This window comes from Falco biarmicus, chromosome 4 (assembly GCF_023638135.1).
Source record: "Falco biarmicus isolate bFalBia1 chromosome 4, bFalBia1.pri, whole genome shotgun sequence".
Taxonomy (NCBI): Eukaryota; Metazoa; Chordata; class Aves; order Falconiformes; family Falconidae; genus Falco; species Falco biarmicus.
Window position 1 is genome coordinate 18,068,295 of NC_079291.1, and position 14,740 is coordinate 18,083,034.

The 14,740-nt window shown below is 45.2% G+C and overlaps 1 protein-coding gene across 3 annotated transcripts in view; it reads left to right on the forward strand.

Annotated features, from left to right (window-relative positions):
- The first annotated feature begins 4,247 nt into the window (after nt 1-4,247).
- ELMO1 (engulfment and cell motility 1) overlaps nt 4,248-14,740 on the forward strand; it is a 311,295-nt gene continuing 300,802 nt past the window's right edge. Inside the window, exons 1-2 of one of the 3 annotated variants that reach the window (XM_056334326.1) lie at nt 4,248-4,577; nt 5,601-5,671. The gene's annotated coding sequence lies outside the window, so the exon portion shown is untranslated. Of the gene's footprint in view, nt 4,578-4,846; nt 5,113-5,600; nt 5,672-14,740 lie in introns of those variants that run through there. The other 2 variants (XM_056334329.1, XM_056334325.1) reach the window with 2 other exon arrangements.

Consider the following 14,740-nt stretch of genomic DNA (forward strand, 5'->3'; position numbering starts at 1 on the left):
CAGCGGGGGGGTCTGTAAATACCGGGGCCGGATTGAGGACCCTGGGGGGCCATATCCAGTCCGCAGGCCGTAGTTTGAGGACCCCTGCACTACATATTGCAGGTCATAAGACTCCCTTGAACTCCTGCTTGAAGTTATAAAAGTAAGGTTTAGCTTGCACCAATGTCTCAGCAAAATGCCTGGTTTGATTTAAACTTTTCTGGTCAGGACCAACTTATAACAATCACTGGGAAGCTCCAGTGATTGCTTTTGCTGCAACAGGAGAGATGCTCCTCTGAAGTTCAGAGCTTGCTGAACTTCAACATCAAACTGTTTGTTGGGTTTTTTTTTAAAAAAAAGACAAACAATAACACACAAACCTTTACCAGCTCTTCCCAAGTTTTTCTCCTCCAAACAGCAGCAGACTGTGATGAAATCAGTTCTAGACTTTATTGTTCATGAACTCCTGAAGAGGTCCTTCAAAGGCAAGTTAAAATATCGAAGAGCAAGTGGCAATAAAAACAGTCTGTAGAGGTGTGGTTTCCTTTGTAGAAACACAATGGGTTAATGGCATGAAAGCATAAGGAATGGAATGAGAGCCATTCCTGCTTGTTCATGCCTGGATTTCCTAAGTGGTGTGATGGTCATAAGTATTATAATTTCCAGCCTTAACTTTTAACAATTATTTTATTGTAAAATTATGTCCAGATAAGATGGAAATGAGTCCATAAACAGACCGAAACTACTTTTTGGAGTGAGGTGGTTTGTAGGTTAATTAAAACATGTCTTACGTGAGATTTATTTATATCTTCATTACACTGGCTCTTCTGCAAAGGTCATCACCTTCTGCACATATGTTATATAGAAAGGAATATACAGCAGCAGATTTACAGTCTGAAGAGGTATGCTAAAACTGAGTCATAATAACCCTTACATCATACTGACCTTGTTTAATCGTCCCCCACCAAATGTTCATATATATGTATATACGGATATAAAATCCATACATATGTAAATCTCTAAAAGCAAATCGACAACTGTAATTTAGGGCCTGGAGTACGGAGATCTGCAAGCACATTGCAGCTTAGAAAAATGAGCTTGAAGTTTTTGATACATGCTGTTTTTATTGATGTCGCTGTTTGTGAATTTAGGCCAGATCTTCAGGACCTATTTAATAAATATCTAATAGACTATATACACATGCATATACTCAGTTTTTACCATTCACTCTTCAGTCTGTGGCAGAATAATTTACCAGAGAGGAAGGCCTACCGCAGCATTGTCACCAGCAGAAGGAATGGCCTGGCAAGTGTGGTTCTGAGACCTCAGTTCACCCCTCATGGAAATGAACTCATACACAAACAAAATATTTTCATTCAAACACAACAGATAGCCTTGTCAAAATAAAGAGAAATTTATCTGTGACTTCTAAAAAGGCAAAATGTGATAATACTCCTGTATTTTGTTTCTATACCACAGCTGTTATCCTGGTATGCTTTAAGGGTTATGAACCAGGCTCTGCAGGGAATAACTTATATGCAATTAAAATACTGATATTAATAAAAGCCATTCATAAAGCCTATAAGCACAGTGAAATCCAACCATCTTTGCCATTGGGTGTAACAAAGGCTATCTGGGATAATCTGTGGCTCAGGGAGGTTCTGGCCAGAAGTACTGTGACAAAACACAACCTCTTCAAAACCGTCAAGAGCTCTTTCATCTCAGGATCTAAAGTTTTCACTGTCAAAGGGGATTAATGGCTCTGATGCTTGCTACAGTTTGGGGACAGTCAAGTTGAGATTTCTACAGGCCAGGTATCAACAGGCCATTAGCACCTACTGGACTATCCTGAAACACCCTTGTTGTCAGCAGAGCCCAGCAGCAGTCCTGCCTGGAAATTCCTTTATTTATTTATTTATTTATTATTTATTTATTTATTTATTTATTTATTATTCCTTTATTTATTTATTTATTAGTTTATTTTTTAAGGTTGTAGCTGAAATAGCCACACAAATTAAAATGCTTAATTCTTGGTGTTTACTGTTCCTGCGCTCCCTCTTCTGGCTTTCTAGAATTATTTAGCAAACATCTAAGGCTTTCTAGAATTATTTAGCAAACATCTTATGCCCACATCGTAAGAACTCTGGTATCGGTTGTAAAAGCATCAGTTGTGATGATAACACAGGCTTTGGTAGCAGATATCACATAAAGGGAGTACTATCGAATAAATTGGGAAATGGCCATAGCAGCCAAGGACTTCTGTACATACACATCCTGAGTAAAGGTTTCCTGGGATTTTGGAGAGCAAAAATAATCCTACTCGTTGCAATATCAACTTAGGTTGGTAGATTTAGATAGGGATAGGGATAATCAGAAGACTTCGCTGGAGTATGCCCTCCAGATTTCTAGTTTGCTCTCTCTTTTGAATAGTGCAATAGAACAGCTTAAATTTGTCCCCATAAACGAGCAGGATTTTTTTCACAAATTTTCTTCTAAATTGTGTAACAATAGCATTGTTAAATAAACATTCTCCTGCACCATTGAAAATGCAACTATTGTGGTAATATACAGCTGAAATCAATTTTAACGATTTTAATTGCTGAGCCTGAGAGAAAAACAAAAATGTGATGAACAAAAGTTTGCATTTAAAATAATGTTCATTCTTAATATTCTTCCAACCATCCTTCCTACCACCATATATATGTGTGTTTATCTTCACAAACGAAGCCAGCCCCCGTCATGTAAGCATACTGGGAAACAGGTTCTGAGCTAATAGTGGAAAATGAGGTAAACAAAACTTTCTTGCACATCTTGTTATACTTACAAGGCCCTTTTCAAAGCTGCAAACAAACGTTCCTTGGTTGCAGGGGGTTCCTGCCACGGAATTTCAGTTTCAGAATACAGGACCATAAGGAGCCCTGGCCTGGCTGTCCTGGTTCTGGTGGGGGAGAATCTCATGGCCACCCATGCCACGCACCAGCCTGCGAGGTGCTTTAGGAAGGGTGAGCAGGCAGGCAACCTCTGCTTGCGAGAAAAGGGGTTCCCTGCTTTTGGGGTACAGTCTTAGCCCCTGTCATTTAGCAGAGCCTGTGCTCTAGCCCTATAAATACAGTAACGCGTGGCTCAGGTGAGTCATGTCATTCATTGCCTCACACTGGAGCTTTTGCTCTGACCTAGCGTGAAGTGGTTGCTCAGATCCAGCATCTCACTGACACGGTGTGTTACTGCCTAAGGGGAGAACCAAGTCCCGCTTCCTCTTCTGGAAAGCCCCCGGCTTTAAGGGTTCTGCTGGGTGTAAAAATCATTGTGAGCGTCTGTGGGACCGTCAGGGCAATGAGCCTGGTAAATGTCAGCTGATGCATAACAGCGCTATTATGGCCTGAAGAGCTGGGTGTCGCAGGAAAGTGGTTTTATAGGAAATCACTGGGAATTATTAACCTGCATAAAGATACTCTCACACATAATTATCTGCGAGATTAGAGCCGGTAGTTTTGCAGGTTTCAGTCTTCACATATCATGGGATAGTTCGCGAAGAATACCTTTTGTTACACCAGACGATAAAAGTTGCTGTACCACAGCAAGGCTTCATGGCTGCACGGTCGGTGCTTATCAAAGTAAAAGTGAAACATACAAGACTGAAAAAACCCCAACAAACAAAAAAGACCTCCCTGCCTGCAGCGTTACAAGACATAAGGTGATGGCTTGTAGCATCACATATCGCGGAGAGTCCATACAGTGGCTGTGAGTTAAGGCATTTAAAGCAGAAAAAAAAGAAGAAAAAAGAAAGGAAAAAAAAAAAAAAAGAAAAATTAGAATAGCTTAGTGACCACTTTTCTTTCGGGGAGACTGAGAACAAAAAGCAGAGACCTGGTATTTTACTCTTCCAGCGAGCGAGAGCCACGAGTCAGGCACTCATCCCACGCCGGCCTCGGCGGGCCCTGAGGATGCTGGAAACGCCGGCGGAGATCGGGGAGCTGGGAGCAGGGACCAGGGATCGCAGAGCCGGTGCCGAGCGCAGGCGGTGCCGCCCCCTCCCGGCCGGGACCGACCCGACCCGGGGCGCGAGGCGGAGCGTCCCGGGCCCGGCTGCGCTCCCTCGGCGGCTGGCCGGCTTCGGAGTGGAAATCCACGTACGCCGCAGCGCGCCGGCTGGGAGGCTGCCCGGCGGCGGCTCTCCGGGAAGACCCGCAGCGCCAAGGGATAAGCAGTCATTGCGGAGGGACGGAGGCAGCCCCGGAGCCCGCACCGGGCGCTGCAGGAGGAGGGGGCAGAGGGGGCCGAGCCGCTGCCGGGCGGCGCGGGGGCAAGGCAGCGGCGGGCGGGTCTCGTCCCCGCCCGCAGGTGCTCCGAGCGGCGGGACCCCCTCGGCGGCGGCCGGCCGGGGCTGCACGGCGCGGCCCGGCCAGCAGGAGGAAGGAAGAGGAAGTGACCGGCGGCGGGGAGCGCCGAGCGCCCGTGCGAGCCCCGGGATGGGATAGCGCGGGGCAGCGCGGCGCACCGAGGCGTCGGCGGCGCGGAGCCCGGCTCCCGCGGCGGGGGGCGGCCGAGCGGCCCCGCTCTGCGCCGCGGGGTGCGGGCGACGTTGCCCGCCCTGGGAGGTAGGCGAGCCCCGGGGCGGCGGGGGGAAGCGGCGGGGGCCGGGGCGGGCTGCGGCGCTGAAGGGGAGCGCGGGGAGAGGCGTTGGGCGAGCGGGCCGAGACGGGGCGGCCGGGCGAGCCCCGCACCTGCCCGCGGCGCAGCCGGTCCCCCACCGGGGGAGGTGCCGGGCGGGGGGCGGCCGGAGGCAGCGGCCGCCGTTGCCGTGAGGAAGAGGAAGCGCAGCCTCGTGCTTGTCAGTGCGGCGGGGCCCCGGCCGGCGGGGGGGGGAGACCCGGCCCGCCTCGCACAGCGGCTCCTCCCGCCGCCCTGCCCTCCCCTCCCCGCCGGCCAGCGGCCGCTGCTGCCACAGCCGCCGGCTCGGCTCCGCCGGCGCCTCCTCCTCCGCCGGCGCCTCCTTCCCGCTCCGCGCCCCCCCCGCCCCCTCCCGCGGCCCGGGCGGCCCTGCGCGCCCCCAGCTGCGCCCGCTGGTCGGAGGCCGCTGGCGAGGGGAGGCGGGCGGGCGGGCGGGAGCCGCGCACCTCCGGGCGCCGGGGGGTGAGTGGTGGCGGGCCCTCGCCTCACCCGGCGGGACCGGGGGCGGGCGGCCGGGGCGGGGGGCGGCGTGCGGGGGGGCAGCGGCCGCGGCAGGACCTGCGCCGGGTTAACGCGGGGGGTCAGGACCGCCGCAAGTGTGCGCGCAGCCGCCGCGCGGCGGGGGAACCGCAACTTCCAAGCAAGTGCATCCCCGCGGGCCGCCGGTACCCGGCCGCCGCACCCCGGGCACGGCTGCCCCGCGGCCCCTCGGGGGGCTGGGCGGGCCGGGGTACGCGGGGCGCGGTCGCTCGGCCGCCGCTCGCAGCGGTGATGGGACCGCTGGTCAGTTTCTAGGGAGCGGCTGTTCCGCAAGGCGGGTGGCGGCGGTGCGAAGCCGCGCTGCGCAGCCTTGCAGAGCCAGTGCGTAGCGGGTCCGGAAAGTTATGGGTTTAGAAGTTGCTTGGCTCGAAGCCTTCGCGAAGTTTATTTTGAATATCTTTTCCTTGCAGAACTAACACAACTGTCCAGCTCTCCCCCGAGAATGGTATAAAGTAAATATAGGAGTTCCTGAAAAATAACAGTGAGTACATTTCGAATCAGCAACGTTTTGTAATGAATTTTATAAGAATATCTCTTAACCTGCCAAGGCTCAAAATGTGCAACAAACGCGTTGCGAGTGCCAATGATAATAATGATGCAGGAAATGTACCGTGTGTTAATTGCTTTAGTGTAAACATGGTTGCCTGTGAGCTGTGTTTCACCATACAGCGGTTACGGTGCGGTTTCAGCAAGGGATGCTTCCAAGTGTGTTGTTCATAAGGAGATGGGTTTGCTTTTGCTTTTGTCCCTCAGCTGCCTGACTGCCCCAGGTTAAAATACTTATCTTTTGGGAAGAGGGGGAAACTAAGTAAGGACTGTGCAGAGTCCTGTACCTGTGACCAAGGGCATCCTTTCCTCATCTTCCCCTTAGCTCTTTCTCCTCCTTTCCCCCAGATGTGTGCACACACACACATGCCGTCTCATCCTCAGTTATATAATCTTTTAGGCATTTATGGATCATTCATTGTTCTCTTTAGTCCCGTTCTTCCCCTGTCGTTCCTGCTTGATTGACTTACATAGAATATTACACAGTAAAGAAACATATAAATGCATTTTCATCAAGTTGTGCCAGTTTGAGCTGCAAGCTTGCTTTCCTTCTTTGAAGATTTTCTTTTCCTGATTTCTGCCCTGTCCCCCCCTACTCCCCCCCCCCGCCCCCTTTTTTTTTGAGCTGTATAAGTATGTGGTAAGGATCCAATCTGATGACCGGTAACTAGATAAGGAGGAGGAAGGACAGTGGTGACAGTTTACTGGTAAAATCCCTCTTGTGTGTTAATGGATGTTTTCCTAACAATGCACGTGCCATAAAGCTGTTAAAAGTACTGCAGCAACTCTCAAAAACTCACTGGTCAGAGAAAATGAAGATTAGTATGGCTAAAACATCAACATGACATGAAAGGGAAATTATTGAAAGATGCTGTCAGTGCAGTCTGTGGATCTGAGTGCATGATTTGACCAGTCTAGAGGTGTACCTGATTCCCAGTTTGTTCACTCAGGGAGAGTGCGGGGGTAGTTAACTTTCTTTTGTCTCTTTTTGTCATCTGTTTGAAATTCACTGTGCAGTGTAACACACTTGTCTTCCCTGTAGCTTGAAACTTTGCTATGTGTGTCATTGAGAATTTTTTTAAATGAAGAATGGGGAAGGGGGGGGGGGGGAAAGAGGACTGATTTCTACACTTAACATTTTGATATTTTTCCTTATATTTTCCATATGCCAGGAAAAACTTAATAGTTGTACAATTCAGATGGATTTTGATGAAGGGATAGGAAAAATTCCTACCTATTTATTCTGTAAGTTGTCTTATGTGGTCACTGAAGGTACCTGCAGTTCAGTATTCGTTATTATATAACCTGACTATGTGTGTTCTTAAAAGCAAGCACTTCTGTTTCCTCACTGTTTGGGTGCAATGTATTGTATTCACGGTCCTAAGAAGTGATTTTTTTTTTTTTTTTATGCCCCTTCAGGCTAGTATTCAGAAAAAAAACTTAGGCTGCATAAAGGTGTAACTGTTGCTGAAACGCAGCTGTGTGCATGGCACTTCCTGACAGCGATGCTGTCCTGCAGCGAATTGCGGATCAAGAGTAATGTGGTGCTCCACCCTTCCTTCCGCTCTTTGTTTTTGCTACCTAGTAGAAGTCTCTTTTTGATTTTAAGGTTTGGGCTCCTAGATGCACTTTCTCACAGTGTTTAGCCTACAAAGTGGTACTGGGACTATGATCTTGTGTATTCCATGTTGATACATAGGGAGCAGAGGTCTCATGTTTGCACATAAGGCGTGTGGCTTTCTTCTTGTGATACTCTGGGTGGGTTCAGTATGTGATGGAGTGAGAAACTGATGTCTATAGATTTATCTGTAACTAGGAAAAGGTTTCCATAGATCTCTGCCAGTGCACCTGCACACTAATGTGCAGTGTCCTCCTGGTCTAATGACAGCAGCCTTTTTTGATATGTTGCCAACCACAACATTCCCAATTCTGTGATTCTCAGATAGGAATTTGCTTGGGGCTTAGGTGTGGCCATCAAGTACAATTGTTTTCAGTTGTGACTCTGCTATCCCTTGATTTTCAGTTTCCTTGAAGTAAATGATCTCTCCAGTTTAGAAGCTGTCTTCGTCGTGCTGTGGTGTGAATGTGCAGTATGTTGTATTAAAAAAAAAAAAAAGTTTGTAGAAGGTGATGGGATTTTGGCAGCCCTGGGGGCTAGAAAACATCATACACCTTGGGAGCAAGGAAAAGTGCTCTTGCCTTTTCTGCTTTATTTCTCTGCACAGTTATACCTGGGTCTCGTAGACTTTCTCCTCTGCTGTATCCTTGCACTGTCCTGGAGCCAGAACTTTGAGGGAGAATAAGTTGGTTGAGTTTGTCTCCCCTGTTCAGTCATTGTCCTGTTAAAAAGGAGATTTCAGAAAAGGGGGTTTATGGTTATGAAGTCTTTGTGGTTTGAACACTTGGAACTAGAAATGGCTTTGTAACAGCCATCAAACCACCATTCAGTAAGGCCTGTGCTGTATCTTTAAAAGATTTCCCTGCTCCGAATGAGTTTTTTTGAAAAAGGTTCTTGTATTCGTGGCAAGAGGAATGTGCCAAGTACACGTTGTTAAACTTGTGTCAATTTAACAGAGCAACTGTTTAAAGGATTTTAGATAATTTTCCTTCTACTGGAGTCAGTTACCTTTTTTTTTTTCTTTTCTGTTTTTCCCTTTCTCCAAATATAACACTGGAAAAGGGGAGAAAGAGAAACTAAAAGCAATTGGCAGAAGCCAGTGTGTTGGCAGGCATTTGATAGTACGGATCATAAGAGGTGATAATATGTACGTGACACTTAACATAAAATAAACTGCATACATATGGCATTGCAGAGATGAATGGAAGAATAATCAGAAAATTGTGAAGCTGTCCTTCAGTCAGTATTTTTACATCAAGTTATTTGCAAGGATTTGGTTTTGTGGTGTGATCTTTCATTATTGCAAGTGAGAGATTGAAGGATAATGTCACAACTTCTCTGCTAGTTTTCCTCAGTTTTCTGATCACTGTTAACATTGAAGAGGAGTATTAATGAGAAGTCTATGCCACAGGGGATAGCTAAGATGTTTCTTCTTTTCTCCATTAGAGACCTGACAGAGGTAAACTTCTTTGTTATGGGCAGATACTAAGTAGCTGGTGCCACATGTGTGGTACCCATTGGTAAGCTACTAGTTTCTCAAGCTGCCGAGTGGATTGGTGTGTAAAGTGTGTCCTTGCACTTAAGAGCAAGGTGAACAGTGATTCACCTGGTGCTTGTTGGCAAACACTTGAAAATTCATTGATACGTTTCTCCTAGTGGCAGGTTTCCATTGTAAGTACTTGATTTGACTGCAGTAAGCTTGTTTTTGATGGCTGCTAGGAGGGAGAAGTTAGTTGTGAGAGCGTGGAAGTAATGCACAAGCCATTTTTCCATTCAGCTCTAACTTGCACTGTGAAGACTTAAAGCCACTGCTGGTAGGGGTCCCCTTAGAGAAGTGTTTTAGTTTATGTATAAATGAACTCACTTTGGTACGTTTCTAGTGAGCAGCCTTTGGAGTTCTTTAGAAATATGAATATACTACCTGGAGATGTTATGCAGATGCTATAAGAGACCTATTCTTGCTGCTTCTGAGGACGTAAGTCTGCTTACTGATGCTTCTGCTGTGTTCCATTTACGGTCAGATCCCACTGCAGAATTCACAGGAGCTAGCACTAGTGCAAAGGAGGGAGCGGGAACTACCGGTCAGTGCTAAGGGAGAAGATTTCCCCTTTCAGATGGACTTCAGTTGATTTAAAGTGTTTGTGAAACATCATCTTCAGGAAAGAGGCTGGGGTTGGAGGGGGGCGGGGTGGGATAAGAAAACAAATTGTTCCCAAACAGATCTGTTAGAAAATGATAGCTGTGTCCTAGCTTTGTGTGTTTTCTCGGCTTTTGCTTCTGCTTTCCTTCTGGTTTTTATTTCTCAAAATTAAACTCTCCTCATAATTTCTTCTTGTGTGTTTGCCACCTATACATTGGTACCTTATTCTTTGGTCTTTGGTGTATTTACTTTATCCCAGCTCTCATGGTTTCACTGACTTTGTCCAGTCCTTAAATTCTTTCCCAGGCATCCCTTAGATTATTACTCAAATAATTTTATTTATGATTTGCAAGAGAAGCTGTGGACTGCAATGGGGATCACCTATGCTCTTTCAAAGTCTCTAGCTCAAAGTGTTGGACAGTCCAAATTTATGGGGGGCATATGAAGTGTAAAACTGTCCCTGAAATATTGCATCATCAGCGACTCAGTAATTTTTTTTATCAGCTGCATGAATACATGTTCGATAATCCAGCCTTTTGTTGAGCTTGCTTCAGCTGAAAGGGAGGCTGGGTCACTGCTGCTGAGGTCTTCAGGTTCTGGAGGTGTGATGGCTTTAAACTCCCATTCTTTAATACAGCAGAGCATGCTTGCTTGAAGATGATCCAATTTCCCAGAGCTTTTTAAAAATCAGTGTGTGTGTGTGTGTGTGAACACAGACAAAATGCTCCACGTGGACCTCTTTTCCCTTAACGTCTGAGGCTGACAACCTGCAGGTTAAATGCATCCAACACTTTGAAGCTGGACAAAAGGAAGGATATGCAGGGCATGACAACGGGCTCAAATAACGCTCTCAGGGTGCCAATCTTCCTCCTTCAGCTGAAATTCTGTGCACGGTTCCTGGGGCTAGATGGCTGGTGCTATCAGAGGTGTTTTTCTTTTAGCTTGTTGTCAGCTTGATAGTAAGAATTGAAAGAGGCAGGGCTCCTAATTTACCCTGTTAGAAACTTCTGCAAAATTAAGCATGTAGTTGTTTCCTGTGATTGTGCACATGCTGCGAGTAAGAAGTATACTTAGTGTATTTGTTTGCTGACTTGAAGCCCCTCTCAGTTTCTTCTGATGCTGACTTGATCTTTTATGTAATCATTGGAGACACATAAATCTTGTGAAAATAGGTGAATGATTTTAATTTTTTTTTTAAAATGATAGTTAAAATAATTTTTGCTATGTTTTGATGGAGTTTGGCAAAACCAGTATTTCAGTAAACTTCTAAAAAATGTGATTGCTTTAGCACTTTATTCCATGGATACAGAACTGTCTTAGCTAACTACTCCTGTATTCTTAACACATGCATGAATTCTGGTGTTTGAATTTGTAACAGAAATGAAAATACCATTTGCCTGTTTTCTCTCTTTTCAGCCAATGTACATGTATCGTCTAGTTCAGCAGAAGTGTAAGGGGCGTGTGGGTCTTGGTGAAGATACCTCACGTGAGCTGTTCAGGTTTCTGTCTGGCTAGACTGGCAATCTGCTGTATGCTTCGTTGAATCTTGCTGAGTGACCACGGTGGGAGTGACTTTAAATTGCTGCTTCATATTTTAAAAAAGGTGGTAGTCTATTGAGGTAGGGTGATGAGCAATTTATAAGTGTTCACATAATACCCTCTGGCCAGACAGTAAAGTTGACTTGCACATTTCTTCTCTAATAATAAGAACAAATGTCTATGACACAGGTTGGTATAATAGGGTTTTTACTCTTGGTGCCAATGCATGTATTTGTTACGTTCCAATACAGTCTTTTCCATTGCTTTGCTTTCTGGAATACAATTGCACGTTAGTTTTCATAGCAACGGTCGTGGCTTCAGCTGGAAATTGAAACCTGATAAGTGCTGGCTCGGGGCATGGACTTGTAGACAAACTTTTTTAATAACACTGAGCCAAATCAACTGAAAAAAAAAAAGTCCCCAAACGTCAGTTTTGGTCCTTGCATTCTGGAAAGGATATCTGGTATACCCTTTGGTCACTAGGCTTTTAAAATGCTGGCATATTGGTGATTGTCTTTTTCTTTCTTTCTTTTTTTTTTTTTTTTCCTCTCCCAAGTTCTCTTTTTTTCTCCCTCCCTTCAAGCACCAGGGCACTCATCTGTTGAAACTCTACCCCCTGTGGTTCAAGTACATTCCTCCTATCAACCTTTTCACCCCACCTCCCACTGTCCCTCTTCACACATACTCTGACATCTCTTCTGCTCACCAAACTCACAAAATTTGGGTCTTGAAATGAGGTCTAATTCTGAGCTATACTTTATGTGGGTCTGTAATCTCTCCTCCTATAGATATGAATACAAATTTGTTCTTGTGCTTAATCTTCTTTTCCTTTTTTTTCCAAAAAAAAAAAAAAAGCAGAAAATTTGAAAAAATGAAAACTTCCATTGAAGACCAAAAGGCATTTGGTGTGGTGGTCGTTAACTACTTGGGAGAAGATTGTAAAGGTGGGGGGAAAAGGTCCAACCAACCAGAAAGCCTACAAAGCTAAAAGAAAATGTAAGGTGTTTTCCACTTTGGACCACTTAGTGCAATTTTAACCCTATCTATGGCAAGTAATTAAAGATGTGACAGCTAGTGCCAGTTCCAGAAAAGGAAGAAAAGGGCATGAAAAGTGGCCCACATCTTGAACAAAAATACTAGGTTGGTTGTTAAAAGTTGTAACTAATGTTAGAAGTAGGTCAGTTTATGTGGTCTTTTTTGAAAAGATTAATTTTCATATTATGCAGCCAAAAGTGAAATTTTTACAGAAGTGCAATAGTGGAAGGCAGTGTATAAAATCTGGAAAGATGATTTTTTTCTTCTGCCCTATGCTGCTCTGAGCCTTTTTCTGTCCTGGCTTTCTTCTCTGACACATTTGAACTTCACTTACTGAACTTTCTGCATCTGTTCTTCTCTCTGTATAAAATACTAGTGATTTCAGTCTATATTTCTTGGGTTAGCCTTAAGGGTGTGAATGTACAGCGCCTTTCACAAACTTTTCTAATATGCAGTGACCTGGGCTTTTTATTTCTTGACCTGCCAAAAATAACCTGTTTTTTCCTTCAGCTACCTTAGGAAGCTAGCTTGTTGGAAGTCTGTGTGTGTTTGTGTAACAGCAAGAGTCGGTAGCATTGTGCTGTGTTGGGATGGTTTTCTGGAAGGCAGAGGTTTCAAAGACTTCATCCCCTCCAGCTGCGAATGAGTCAGAAAACACATTATGAGAAAGGAGAGATGTGTGCAGAGGAAGAAGGGAAGAAATTAATCTACATAATTTTAAATCCAAGTTGGAATTCAAATTCTATTTTAAAACAAACATAAATAAAATTGTCTTGGGCTATTTGCACTGGAATTTTAAATTGCTTTCCTGGTTTATAAGCCAGAGGGATCAAAACATCCACAATTCAGTGGATGTGTGAATTCAAAATAAAACAGGAGGTTTTGTGATTTTTTTTTTTTAAATATTCCAAATTGCTTAAATTTTGTAAAATTATTCACCTTTAGAAACAGTGAGGCTTTTGGCTTTGAATTAATTTTGTAGAATTAATATATGAAGGTTGAAAAAGCAACTGTGCTGGCCTATGGGCTACTTTTCTGCAATTAGAGGGATGATGGTATAAGGGAAAAAGCAGTCAGGCTTCCCTCCCCTAAATCGGTAAATAGAGAACCACCAAACTAGACTAGAAAATCAAACTTAAGTCAACCCGCAGATCCTTTGTTTCCAACTAATTGTTCTGGCTGTGTTCACTGGTCCCCATAAGCTTGACTAAGGGGATAAGCCTTGCTTTCCTGTCTTGAGGCTTTTCTCTCTTGATCTATTGAAATTCAGAGTGGAGGGCCCCCTTTAGAGAATGTCCTGTTGGTAGCTGTCTCCTCTGTGACAAAGAGGCTCCAGCTGTGGATATGGATTGAGGAGAAAGGTAGCTTCTCAGGCAGGCAATTTGGAATCATTTAGGAAACCAGCAGTTTTAATTTAATTTGGCAATGGTAAGCCTGAGTCAGTGCAGCTTCCTGACTGCTGGTGTCCAGTACTTGAATTCAGACAGTACCTGGGCAGGCCCAGTGTGTGCTGCTGCAGGTTCCGTTTCCGAGATAAGCAATTGTAATGGGATGACATTGTGCAGCTCTGTAGTTCAACGTGATGGAAGAGATGCTCTAAGTCACTGGTTGGACAGTGGAAGGATGTAGTTTCAATTGTTGCATCAGGTAAGGACTGGGGTCCCAAGCGGGTGCATCCTCAGGACAGCTGCTCTCCGACGCTTCGGTGCCAGCAGGGTTCCCGCAGGATGGGGAGCGTTCAGGTCTGCCACATAGGGTGAATCTTGGTAGGAAGCAGTAGGCATAACTGCAGTTAGAAAGGCTCATAAAACATTTTCTGCATCTTCTAGCTCCTTATCCCAGTCTGATTCCAGCAGCCTCATGTGTGTGGAGATACCTAGGCATTAGTTATGCAGGTATAATTACAGCTTTGCATGTAATTAACTGCATTATCAGTATTAGCCAAAGGGAGAGAGAGTTATGGACTACCGTACTTCAAACATATGTGTGTTGTCGCTTCACGTGCATACGGAATGAGACAAGAGGCACTAAAAGAGAAGCTTTGGGAGAAAAGTGTCTTTTAACAAAATGAATCTGAATCTATTGTTTTGACAAAAGCAGTACTGCTGAAATAGAGTAATTGGTTGTAATACTGGCGGCTTGTGAGAGCTGCAGCAAGATCTCTTAATCCACGGTATTTACCGAAAGGGACAGGTAAGCCTGATATGGTCAGCATGGATACTTGATCTTTACCCAGTCTGTGGAGAAGTTACAAGCGGGAGCAAGGCATGGGTGCGTTCTGTATTGGTAACCTGAAGCAGTTAGGGAACTTGGAGGCTGTTTTGAGCATCTTCTCAATCTTAATTTAAAAATAGCTTACAAATATATCCTTTTATGTCTGCATTCTGCCTGCTATCTGCCCTTCTATTTTCTGAATAAAAGCTGGGGAGCTGCCTTCCCTAAGGACAGCGTGGACTATGCATCAGCGGTGGGAACTCGTGTTCTCTCCTACTGTATTTCAGATTGTAATATGAAGTTACTGCTGTAGCTGCAGCGCCTTGGTGAGCTGATTTAGCCTAACTGGGCAGAGAAGATCTACAATCAATTTTTTTCAAATAGAGACAAAATTGAACTTCTCCATGTACCAAGTAATGGTGGAGAAGCTCCCACTGAACACCAGGAGGAGCTCAGGG